A 12,271-nucleotide genomic window follows, 5' to 3' on the forward strand; every position below is an offset into this window, starting at 1 on the left:
ATAAATAATAATATTAATGATTTGTGATGTGTTATGCTAACACAACCTAGATTAAACTTTACACATGGGGTTGGTAACACGTATGCTCATAAACGTGCATAAATGTTGCATCTTTTGTTCGTGCAAAAATAATAAATTAATTTGTCGTTTTCGTTTTGTCATTACTAAACCGCAGCAGTTGTAAAAGAAGCATGTGCTTATTTTGCTTTCCTTGTCTATGTAATGTCATTTCTATTATTCTAGGTGCACATAAGGTTTTTATGGATTCATGAAGACTGGTAGATATAAAATGCTGCTTATTTGTTGCTTGGTGCTAGGTAACATCAGACTAATTGGGTGGGTTAATCAATTAGTGAACGAAGGGTGGAAACAGAATAAATAATATTTCTTACATTAATACTTTTCTTGTGTTTGTTTTATACTAGAAAAATAAGTTGCCTGCTTTTGGGCCTAGTTTGCTCGAGTTTGCTAAACGATGAATTTAATTCTGCAAGGAGCACGAGATGTCTCTGTGAAAGAAAAGTTTCCGTCAAAATTGCATTCACTCAACAAAGATGATGTGTTGTCATCATTCTGTCGGACGTGGCCAAGGTCAGAAACCGGTAGAAAAGAACAATTTTGTTAACTTGGCATCCACGGAAGTGCAATGGAGTCAGTGAGAACTCTTGTTAAAATTGTTGCAAATCAAGGAAGCTTTGGAACACGTACAAGAAAGACAATGGTCCCAAAGAATATGACCGAATGGAAGTTTTGAAATGTAGGTGACATGTCACTTGTCACTCTCCGACCAATGAGACATCGTCGTTTGCAGAAAATGTTCCTTTACTTAGATTAGCTAGCATAGAAAGGTATAAAAAGTCCATGCCCTGGGGATGGGCTGGCTGCTGCTTTCTGACTTTCCGATGAGGGTGTCGTGCTGCTGGACTTTACGTGGAGCACGTAAGAATCCTCAAAGAACTTTACTTTTTCATTTATTTAGCTTAGCTAGGGACTTAGGATTTTAGAAATGCTAAACTTATAATTTCTTGCTTAAAACTGTAATTTTCTTATGACACTTTTCAAACATGCTTGCTATAATTTTAATAAAATTGCATTTATAAAACTATATTTTGAATTATCTACAATTAGTTAATAAAAATCTTACTTTTGAAACAAGCTGGTCTTGGTTATTCAGAAGCGTAGGTTACTATTAGTTAGATGCCATCGCCATGGTGGTCATTTAAATAGTTAAGTTTGTTCAAATGATGTCAACATTTACCGCGGTTGTATATAATTTGTGAATAAGGTGTATATAGATTTAATTTGATCACCTGATTCAGTAGGTCAAAATATGTCATGTTTAATTAATGGGTCCATGAGTTAGAGAAATGTTTTAGGTAGTAGGTTGTAGAGTTGGGTAGCATTGCTTATGGCATATTTCCTATAGGCCGCTGGATCACCGGCGCACTTTTGTCTGTCTAGCACCATTGCAGGCACCCTTGCGCCACAATGCAAGGGTGCGTCTGTTGTGGTCAGAGCAGTTGTTTTTTACAGGAAGGTAACCGTCTTGCACAAAAAATTATCTTAGAGGCTTATTCTTCGCTGCATGTGTGCAGCAGAATGCAGCACACATACAAAGAGGAAGTAAAGTGGAGATATAAAGATATTTCTCCTTGTTACGCTAGCCTCGGGTTGGGACGCCATTTTGGCATAAACCTATATTTACTGACTTTAGTAAATATAAGTTTGCTTGAAAATACGCAGGTGAATGCATAAGAACGCCCATGCTCCACTCATTTAACGCCTTCACGATGTAAAGTAACTAGAGGCAGTGGGATGCACTTTTTCTTTTTACAAAGGCATACAAATCGGGCTATGCTTTGCTTTGTCAATCCCAAAAAAGATTTGCGTTGCGTAGTGCTGCGCCAAAAAAGGGAAGCAACCCTGATGCAAAATCTTAGCAAATCTAGGCCAAGCTGTTTAAATACCACTTTTGTGGAAGTAAACTTGTAATTTCGGGTTGTATTTTAACAAAGCATGAAGTTACACTTATGTATTTGTGTAAAAGTAATGTCACACTTGAATGTGGAATTGCACTTTTCAGTACATTTTATCCACGGTCTGTCTTGGGGGCGTATGAAGGTTAGGATTCTGCAGGTCAGAAATGAGCAGAAAGAGGCAAAATAAAGGTCAACAAGAAGCAGAAAGAGGCAAAATAAAGGTCAATAACAAGCAGAAAGGGACAAAATAGAGATCGGAAAGGAGCAGAAAGAGGCAAAATAAAGGTCAGAAACTAACAGAAAGAGGCAAAATGAAGATCAGTAATGAGTAGGAAGAGCCAAAATAGAGGTATAAAACTAGCAGAAAAAGGCCCTCAAAGACCCTCAGCAGCCAAGGGGACTTGATCCCCCAACCAGTAGTGCTCCAGGGAGTCATTTAGTGTTTGAGAAAGGGGGCGGACCTCCAACGAGATCTCAGCAAACCCAATGTGGGAAAATTACTGGTGGCAACATTAGGGGTTCCTGGCCCCCAAGTATCCCAAGAATCCACAGCAGCCAAGGGGACTTCTTCCCCCATCTATTAGTGTCTTAGGAGGTGCATTTGCAGAGTGGTTGAGAAAGGGGGGTGGGGTCTGTGACAAGGTATCAGGAGTCTCACTGTGGGAGACTTACTGGTAGCAACAATATGGGTTCTTAGGCCCCCAAGGACTCTTAGCAGCCAAGGGGACTTCATCCCCAAACCAGTAATGCTCCAGGAGGCACATTTTCAGAGTCGGTAAGAAAAGGGCGGGGACTCCGACGGTGTCTCAGCAATCCCACTGTGGGGGACTTACTGGTGGCAACAATGGGGGTTCTTGACCCCATGACTCTCAGCAGCGAAGGGGACTTTATCCCCCAACTAGTAGTGCACCAGGAGGTGCGTTTGCAGAGTGGTTGAGAAAGAGGGCATGACCTCTGATGAGGTATCGGCAGTCCCCCTGTGGGGGGACTTACTGGTGGCAACAATAGGGGTTTTTGGCCCCCAACTGATCTCAGGAGCAAAGGAGACTTGATCCTCCAAGCAGTAGTGAGCAAGGAGGTGCGTTTAAAGAGGAGTTGAGAAAGAGGGCAGGGCCTCCGATGTGGTCTTAGCAATCCCACTGTGAGGGACTTACAGGTGGGAACAATAATGGTTCTTGGCCATGAAGGGCCTTCAGCAGCCAAGGGGACTTTATCTCCCAACCAGTAGTGCCCCAGGAGGTGCGTTTTCAGAGTTTGAGAAAGGGGGTGGGGCAATAAGGTCTCAGCAATCCAGCTGTAGGGGACTTTATGGTAGTAACAGGAGGGGTTCTTGGCCCCTAACTACTCTCAGAATCCAAGGGCATTTAATTAGGGGTTGTGGAGCGATACTACGCCTGCTCATGGAACTCTGCGGAATTTGGTGGAGTTATTCTGTAACTCAGCGGAATTCGGCAGGGTGAAATTCTGCGAGCTCTGCCCAAGCCTAGTAGAAAGAGAAAACATAAAGGTCATCAATGAGCAGAAAGAGGCAAAATTGAGGTCATAAGTGTGCAGAAAAAAGGCAAAAAATTAGCATAAATTGAGCAGAACCCACTCAGGCACTCATGCACCCACTGAACAACTCAGACACACACACACACCCCTACTCAGACACTCACGCACACACTTAGGTACTCACGCACCCACTCAATTACCCAGTGAGACACTCTCACCCTCACTCACACACTGAGACACTCATAACATAACATAACATAACATAACATAACATAACATAACATAACATAACATAACATAACATGACATAACATGTGTATTTGTAAAGCGCAGGTTCACCACTATGGGTATCTTGGCGCTGAATAACAGATGTTTGTTGATACCCAACTCAATGGTACTCATTTTATCGACCTCAGATGGATGAAAGGCTGAGTGGACCCGCTGGGATTTTAACCTGTGACCATGAGGTCGAACACAGGCCGCTGCAATAGACGCATTTGTCCACTGAGCCACCAGACCCGGCACTCACTCACACACTCACTCTCAAAGTTTACAGGTTACAGTTAGGAAATAACTTTGAAAAACCGTAGACATTGAATAAAAAAACAAAGGCTACAGGGACATTATAGTTAGGAAATATATATTTTTTTAAGTCGAAATTCACTAAAAAAACGAAATGGTTACAGGGACTTTATATTTAGGAAATATAATTTTTTTAAAACCTTAGAAAGTCACTGAAAAAAAAAAAGGTCACAGGGACATTATAGTTAGGCTTAGCTTTCACTTGTACAAAACCATAGAAATTGTGCATAGTTACTTGAATAACTTACGCCCATACAATACACTGCTTATGACCTCACATATTACATCACTCATGACATGGTCAGTGACATCACTCATGAAATCTGAGTGAGCGTTAAATATTTTTCTATACTGTTTTGACATTTTTCTGGGACCCCTGTAATTTCTTCTATGTCAGATTATTGAAAGCAATATATTGTTACATGCACTGGGCCCTTCTGGTTGTGGAGATCTGTAGGACTTGTAGGTTCACCAAGAACCTGAGGTGTCGAGAGCCAATGAACAAGGCAGCGTTGAGCCACTTAACGTGGCTTAACGCTTCCTTGTACATAAGGCACCCTTTAACGCTATGGTTAGCATGACAGGGGCGTGCAGTGGGTGTTTTGGTGGGCATTCCACCGCAACATCCATTGTTTTTGATGCTGCCCCCTATGTACAAGGGTGGCGTACATAGGAGGCAGCGCCAAAATGAAGACCAGGCAAACCCTGGTCTTAAATTTGCAAAACGAGGAGAAAAGCATAATTTCTCCTCGTTTTTGCTTTTTCCATGTGTTCTGCCTTGTGCATCACACATGGAAAAATAAAAATGCCATGTTTTTTTATGTACAGTTAGGTGTCCTTTCCTGTACATAAACAAACCTTTAAAAAAATGCTATTTTGTCACTTTCATGTGTGCTGCATGAAGCAGCACACATCAAAGTGACAGAATTGAATTTTAGGATTGTTCATGTGCAGGAAGGGACACCTTCCTACACATAAACAATGCTCCCCTGCACGCAGACACCCTTGCACTCTGGCACAAGGGTGCCTACGATGGCACTAAGTTGTTAAACTTAGCTCCATCGCAGGGGGAAACACAAGGCTGCACCACATTCTAGTAAATATGGTGCAGCCTTCTGTTTCTGAAGTGGCGGAGCATGTCGTTAAGCCAAGGAGGCTAACGACACGCTCCGCCACTTCCTAGTACATATTCCCCAGAGATTTCTCTGATGTAGTGAATCTACTTCCTGGAGAATGGTGTCCTGGAAAGTAATAATTTATTGGGGACATTTCTGCAGTATGGGTGGAGAAAGTAGTGTTGGACTTCAGTCCTGTTATACTACTTGCACTATTATCTACCGTGTTTGGAAAATAGATGTGAAGCCTGTTTATCCGTAGAAATTGCTAGATTTCTATTTTCAACTCTATAGGGTCGTGAATCTTAGAAGGTACAAATGACAGACCTTTATTTAATAGAGCTTTTTCAGCCATCAGCTAGTGTGTGCTGGGAAAATTATATATAGGAATGTTCTCTGGTGTTACCATCTGTAGAGTTTCATGCGAGTCTTAACTTCCCCAGATTGTTGGATTCACTATATTTCTGTGTCTCTGTTCCCTCAACCTCTTCTCCCGCCTCAGTCCAAAAAAGAATGCTATCCTGGATAGGCCATATTACTGCTTTGTGCACCTTCATTTGTTTGCTGGCTGGAGTCTGAAGAGTTATCAGAGAAAGTCATGAATCTCTTTTTCGATCTGGCGTGGGCCAGAAGGTTGGTATTATTAGGAGAAATTGGCTTGTAAACATTTTCTTTCAGGTATGGATGCGTTGTTTAGATAATAGAATTCTTTATGCCCTTTGTTACTTTAGTTTTTTTTTTATTTATGACGTGGGTGCCAGGGATCTCTCAATATCCCTGACAGATAACTGTCCTACCCCCTAGAACTTACCTAAGCTTGGACCATCGTCCAAGCAGGGCCCTTTCAGACCAGGCTTCTGCTCCTCAAGGCCTCGCCCTTCTCCTGTTCGCTCTCTCTCTCGTGTTCTCTTTCAAACTCCTCCTCTCATTCATCTCTCTTCTTTTCACTCTCGCTGTGTCATCTCACTCAGGGCATATTATCAAGGACGGGCGATACATTATCGCCGCTTTTATCAGCAGGAAACTGCCGATAAAGCGGCGATAATGGGCTTGATAATATGCTCTATGAATTCCTATCGAAGCCCATGTTAGATGTCTTCACATCTAAATGGGCTTCGATAGGAATTCATAGAGCATATTATCAAGCCCATTATCGCCTCTTTATCGGCAGTTTCCTGCCGATAAAAGCGGCGATAATATATCGCCCGTCCTTGATAATATGCCCCTCAGTTTTGTGATTCTTGATTCTGTTGCTCCATTTCTGTGCTTATTTTTTTGCCTTTTCTAGTTTCAGCCTTTGTCTTTCTGCTTGTTTTCTGTGCCTACGTGTGCTCTTTATCTGATTTCTGACATTGTTCTACCCATTTTTTTGTGCCTCACTTTTTTCTCCCATTGCTTTCTGTATCTTGTTCATTTTTGTGCCTCTGTTTTTTGTTCCTTTCCCAGGTTTTTCCCACTGTTTTAGCCTGTTGCTCTTTGTGTGCCTCAATTTTTCCTACTTGTTTTCTCTCCCTCAACTCTCCTTACCTTCTTTCCAGTGCTCCCACTTGCCCGCTCTCCCGCTGTCATGATCCGCCCCTCGACTACCTCCCTTTTGTACCATCTTGCCCTTCTGCACCATCTTGTGGGCACTAATCGCAGCAACACTGCACTCCGGCGCTAAACGCCCTGACATTGTACCATGTTATCTCAGCCTCCACTGGCACTTCTTATGCAGCGTTATCTATTCCATAAAAGGATCTTAGCCCCCCAAGAATGACTTGGTATTCCAATGTAAACTTGAAATGGTGTTTAAAATTATATTGTCACATTGTATTGTTTGCGCTCCATGTACTCAAATTCAGCTCTTGTTGACTGCTTTTTTGTAACCACTGAGAGTTGCTGAGATCTTGCAAATCTTGGAAATCTCAGCGGCCATCTTGGGTTTGGCTACGGTTTAAACCACGACCAAGGAACAGAGCATTGCTTTACCTCGAGGACTCCGACCAGGACGCAACTCCTCACCTGCCATGGACTTACCTATGATCACCAGTTTCTAGGTCGCACCGCCATCCTTGCTAACACCATCAGATACTCTGTGAACCTGCAGCATAGTGACCTAAAGGAAACAAAAGAAAAATGAAGTTAAAGATATTAGAAGGTATCACACTAAACACTAATCAGAGAGATTAAACCCAGCAAGAACCAACAGGACCGAAAGGTAATTCTCGGACCGTGCACATAACCTTGCTTGCAAGTGTGAAGCAACATTTGCAGAAAAATAAAACTATTATATACAGCCTCAAAGGTATTCAGTTTGGAATGTATACCTTTGTATGCTAGTAGAGAAGAGAGTCAATGTAACATGTGTGTGTATTTTTTAGGAGCACAGAATTTCCTGGGTGACCGCACAACACAGAAGTAAACCTGCCGCAGGCTCTGTATAACAAGTCTATGAGAGTGATAACTTGTTAATTACATTGGTACCAAGAGCAAGGAAGCTGAAGCGCAGGTAGTAAGGGGAAACAAGAGTGGGGAGATGCTCAACTGCAAGAAAGGCTCAAAGAGGTAGGACTGAGTGACTAACTGACTTGCACTATTTCTTTAAGATTCAACAGCACCGAGAGAAGCCTCAATCAACAACCATCAACAAGGCTGCCATCCTTAATTCCATCCATCTTTCCTGGTGTAAGTTATCTCTGCGAGTGTGAGTGATACGAAGTGAGGAGTTGGCTCCACAACATCTCTGTCGTGAACCACAAGGTGAGTGAGTTTATGCCATCTGCTTTGCTGCTCGCTTCCCATCTCTTGTGTCACTTTCTGCCCTGCCCTCTGCACTCCTCCACCTCCCAAACAAACTTAATGGCAGGGGCATGGCTCAGTGGACTCATGCAGCATGCATGCTTCTGATACGTCAGTGGTGTACCAAGGCAGCCCCATCCATGCCTGTCCACGTCTGTACCCAACTCACCCACACTCACACAAGCCAACCACCCTCCCATGCTCACACAGACTACCCACTACCCGCACAGCACGCTACTGTTGCATGCATGCACCTCATCACCTGATCACTCACCAAACACACCACGCAAATATGGAACCTGTTGCACAGCCATGCTTTGGACCTGCTCCTCCTCCAAAAAACAAGGTTCAACCCATCCTCTGCATTTTAAATTGCCATAGCCTTTACCACATGCTTCAAGATTGCCATACAAGACCATCAGAACAAGTTCAGAGGTGGACTCCCCATTATTTTCAAGAACACCATTAGCTGTACCACTCTTACCAGATAAATGGAGCACTTCACATTAAAGTTACTTATCTCTGCAAACTACTAGGAGGAACCCTGGCATACATACCACAAAGACCACACAATCATTTCACCGTGACTTCACAGATGTCATTGCAACCCACATTTTACACCACCACACCTTCTTCCTCCTCTGGGACCTAAACTTTCACCTAGAAGACTTTACAGACCCTAACTGTATGCTGCTTCTGGAAAACATCAGAAACCTCTGCCTCACTCAACCAGACCCACCCATGCTGTTGGACACCTACTAAACCCGATTTTCTCCTCCATTAACAACATAACAGTTAACAAGCCAACCCAGATGACCTAGACAGACCACGTTCTCATCAGCTTCAACATATCCATCCCACATCACCACAGGCCTAAGACCACCAGATCCATCTTCACAGCTGGAAAAATGCAATAGAGGAGGACTCGACCTCTGCCCTCTCCACCCCCTGGTCCAAGCAGATCAGCAGCTTACCAGATGTCACCAAAAGCTTCAGTAGTTGAATCACTGTGTGCTCCAACACCCTGGCTCCTCTTAAACACATCCCTAGAGCAAGAACCTGACCACTGTCCAATTTGCACACAGAGGAACTCAGAACGACGAAACACCACTTTTAGCACATGGAGTGGAAGTGGAGAACAAGCCCAGGCACCACAGACAAAGATCTATTTAAACACCCCAGACACTAGCATCTGCAGATCCAAAACACCAAGCGCACAGCTTTTGCTGACCGTATTGATGCTAGCACAAACAGCAGCAAGGAAATCGTTGGCATCATTGAAGAATTCATGATGCCTCTGGCTGCTTCTAGCAACATCACCCAGTCTCAAGACCAATAAGCTCTCAGAATTCTTCAGTAACAATATCACCTTAATTTACGGGAACCTCGAACCTCAACTGAGCCCCGTCACCCGAGCACACTTGAGGAACAAACTTTAAACTCATGGCCTGCATTCACCAGTGCTATAACCACTGCTACCATGAAGACCATCCACTCAAGGTCCATCTTGAGACCCAACCCCGACCATGCCTTCACAATTGGTAAGTGAAATACTAACACCAAAACTCAACACTTCCATTATCTCAGCCACTTTCCTGGACACCTGGAATCAAGCCATCTTCAAGCCCTTGCTCAAGAAGCCATCGACAGACCCAGTCACACTTGTCAACTACACACCCATCTCCCTCATACCATGCCCAGCCAAGGTCTTGGAGTAGTTACTTTAGTGTTCAACTCAGCAACCACCAACTCCTCAACATCACTCAGTCGAGATTCAAGCCCAACCACAGTACATCATAGTCACAAATGACATCCACAGGATCTTTTACAGAGGTGATATGGCAGCCCTCATTATCGTAGACCTCTCAGCAGCACTCAACACAATTTCACACCCGATCCTCGTCAGGTGCCTACATGAAATCGACATCCAAGGACCCGCTCTTCTCTGGATCTGCTACTGCTTAATGGAATGCAAGCTGTCAGCATGAGACCCCACTCCTCGGAAGCTCACAAACTCATTTGTGAGGTGCCTCGACATTCATCCCTCAGCCCAATCCTCTTCAGCACATACATGATCCCTCTGGCCATTGTCATCTACCCATACAACATCAACATCCTCTCCTAGGCTGAAGACATGCAATTCATACTCTCCCTCAAAGTTGTTAACTGGATGAAAGCCAATTGTCTCAAACTCAACATCCTTAAGACAGAAGTAGTGATCTTCGGCAAACAACATCATACCAAGGGATTACCAGCGGTGAACAGCTGAATTTGGACCCACACTCAGACAAGGAACCTCAGAATCATCACTGTCAGCAAATTGGACATGGCTGCACAAGTTAACACTGTCACTGCTTCCTGCTTCCACACCCTGAAGATGATAAGGAAGATCTTCAAATGGCTCTCAGGCAACAGCAGAAAAACATTCACCTACACCCTTTTCACCAGAAAACTAGACTATTGAATAGCCCTCTACGCTGGTATCACCAAGCAACACACCCAAAAACTACAAACCATCCAGAATGCAGCAGCAACACATATGCCCAACCTCCCACGCAGAACTCACATCACACCCACCTCCAGGGAGTTCCACTGGCTCCCGATACATGGAAGCACTCATTTTAAACTCTTCACACACATTCAAGGCACTATACAACGTAGCCCCCACCTGCCTGGACAACCACATCCCCTTCCACCAACCGCCCAGGCACCTACCTCCCACAGGACTTTGACTAGCACAAATTCCACACATACATAGAACCAGAACTGGAAGATGGGTGTTCTCTTATATTTCCTTTAAAGAAGGGAACAACCTCCCACTTCACATCAGAGCCTCCTTCCCTCTTCTTCAATTAACCTATGCACCCTAGGTTGGGCTAGATAAACTCTTACTCAGTGCCAGGATACCCTCAGGGATGAGAGTGTGTTTTACAAATACAGATAACATAACATAACAGGAAAGGGTTGATTGTGCTTATCCAATGCCCCCTCTCTGACATGAAAAATACCTAAAGACTGAACAGTTTTACAGTGGGCCTCCTGAGAACACCAGTGGGAATTTCCCTATTAAGCTTTTCTCAAAGAGCTTCCCTTCACCAGGCACAGAAACAGAGAAGCTGGAGAGTAGTACCAGAAACAGACATGCCATTTGATGGTAGGTATTAACTGTGTGAATGTATCAAGACACAACTAAAGCCTACTAGATGCTGAGGGAGTTATTGACACTGGGGAAAGCAGATATCTTACAGTAGGATCCTGCCCAAAGTCTGTGGTAGTAGTAGTAGAAAAATCTTTACCCGATTTTATAAAAATCATAAAAGCTCATCAAATTATACAGACATGAACAATAATATCAAGTCACCCATTCTACAAATGAAATTGGTAATGCTCGTAAACATAAATTATTCCTCATACAATTTGATTGGAAATTCCCTTATTCCCTAAAAAAAATAGTGTACAGATACTGGACAGCTTCCTGGAATCTAAACCGCTGTTAATGGCAACATTAATATCATTTACACGAGGAAAATACCAAGTAAAGTGTCATGTGCAACAATTTCCTCAAACCCATTACTAAAAACAATTCCATTACAAAATTAAGTTAAATCGTCTAATCAAATATATCCTTATAAAAATCTTCCTATCATTTAAAACTGTTAGAATCTATTAAACACTATTATGTATTAATAAGCAAAATATAAAAACAAAGACATTTCAGTACATCTAATCATTTCAGTGTCTATTGGGTAGTTTCAACATCCTAGTTCTTAGTTTCCATATATGTAACAGGTATCTGGACACAGTAAACATTAACCACTCAGTGCAATCACTTTTTAAAATCTTGATAATATCTTTTAAGTGGTTTGCAGCTAAAATTCTGTATATCGGGATTAATCAACTCTTCTAATCTGAGTGCACTATGGACAGAAGAACAAAAAATTTTCTTCAGTATCATGTTCGGCCGTGCATGAGGGGCAGATGGACAAGATATTGGCACTCTTCCTTTTGATGCAGAATTCATTAGATAGGAAAATGCCGTACCAAAACTTCAGAAATAATGATTTTGCTAACAGATGTTCTATGCAGTTCAGAAATTCCTCTAAATGCATGTTGTCTTTAAAATCCAAAAACCTCCTTGATAATTCCTCTGTACTTTCTTTGTTTAGCCATATTTAATTAACATAAAGCCAGTATCTCTTTTTAAGGCTAAACAAGTATTTTTTTGTATACTACTGGGGCTAGTCCAAAGCTTACTTATACCCAATCTGTACAACCAACTCTTTATGTACTTGAGCAACGGAATACTCCTTCTAGTAACTA

Source organism: Lissotriton helveticus, chromosome 8 (assembly GCF_964261635.1).
Source record: "Lissotriton helveticus chromosome 8, aLisHel1.1, whole genome shotgun sequence".
NCBI classification, from domain to species: Eukaryota; Metazoa; Chordata; class Amphibia; order Caudata; family Salamandridae; genus Lissotriton; species Lissotriton helveticus.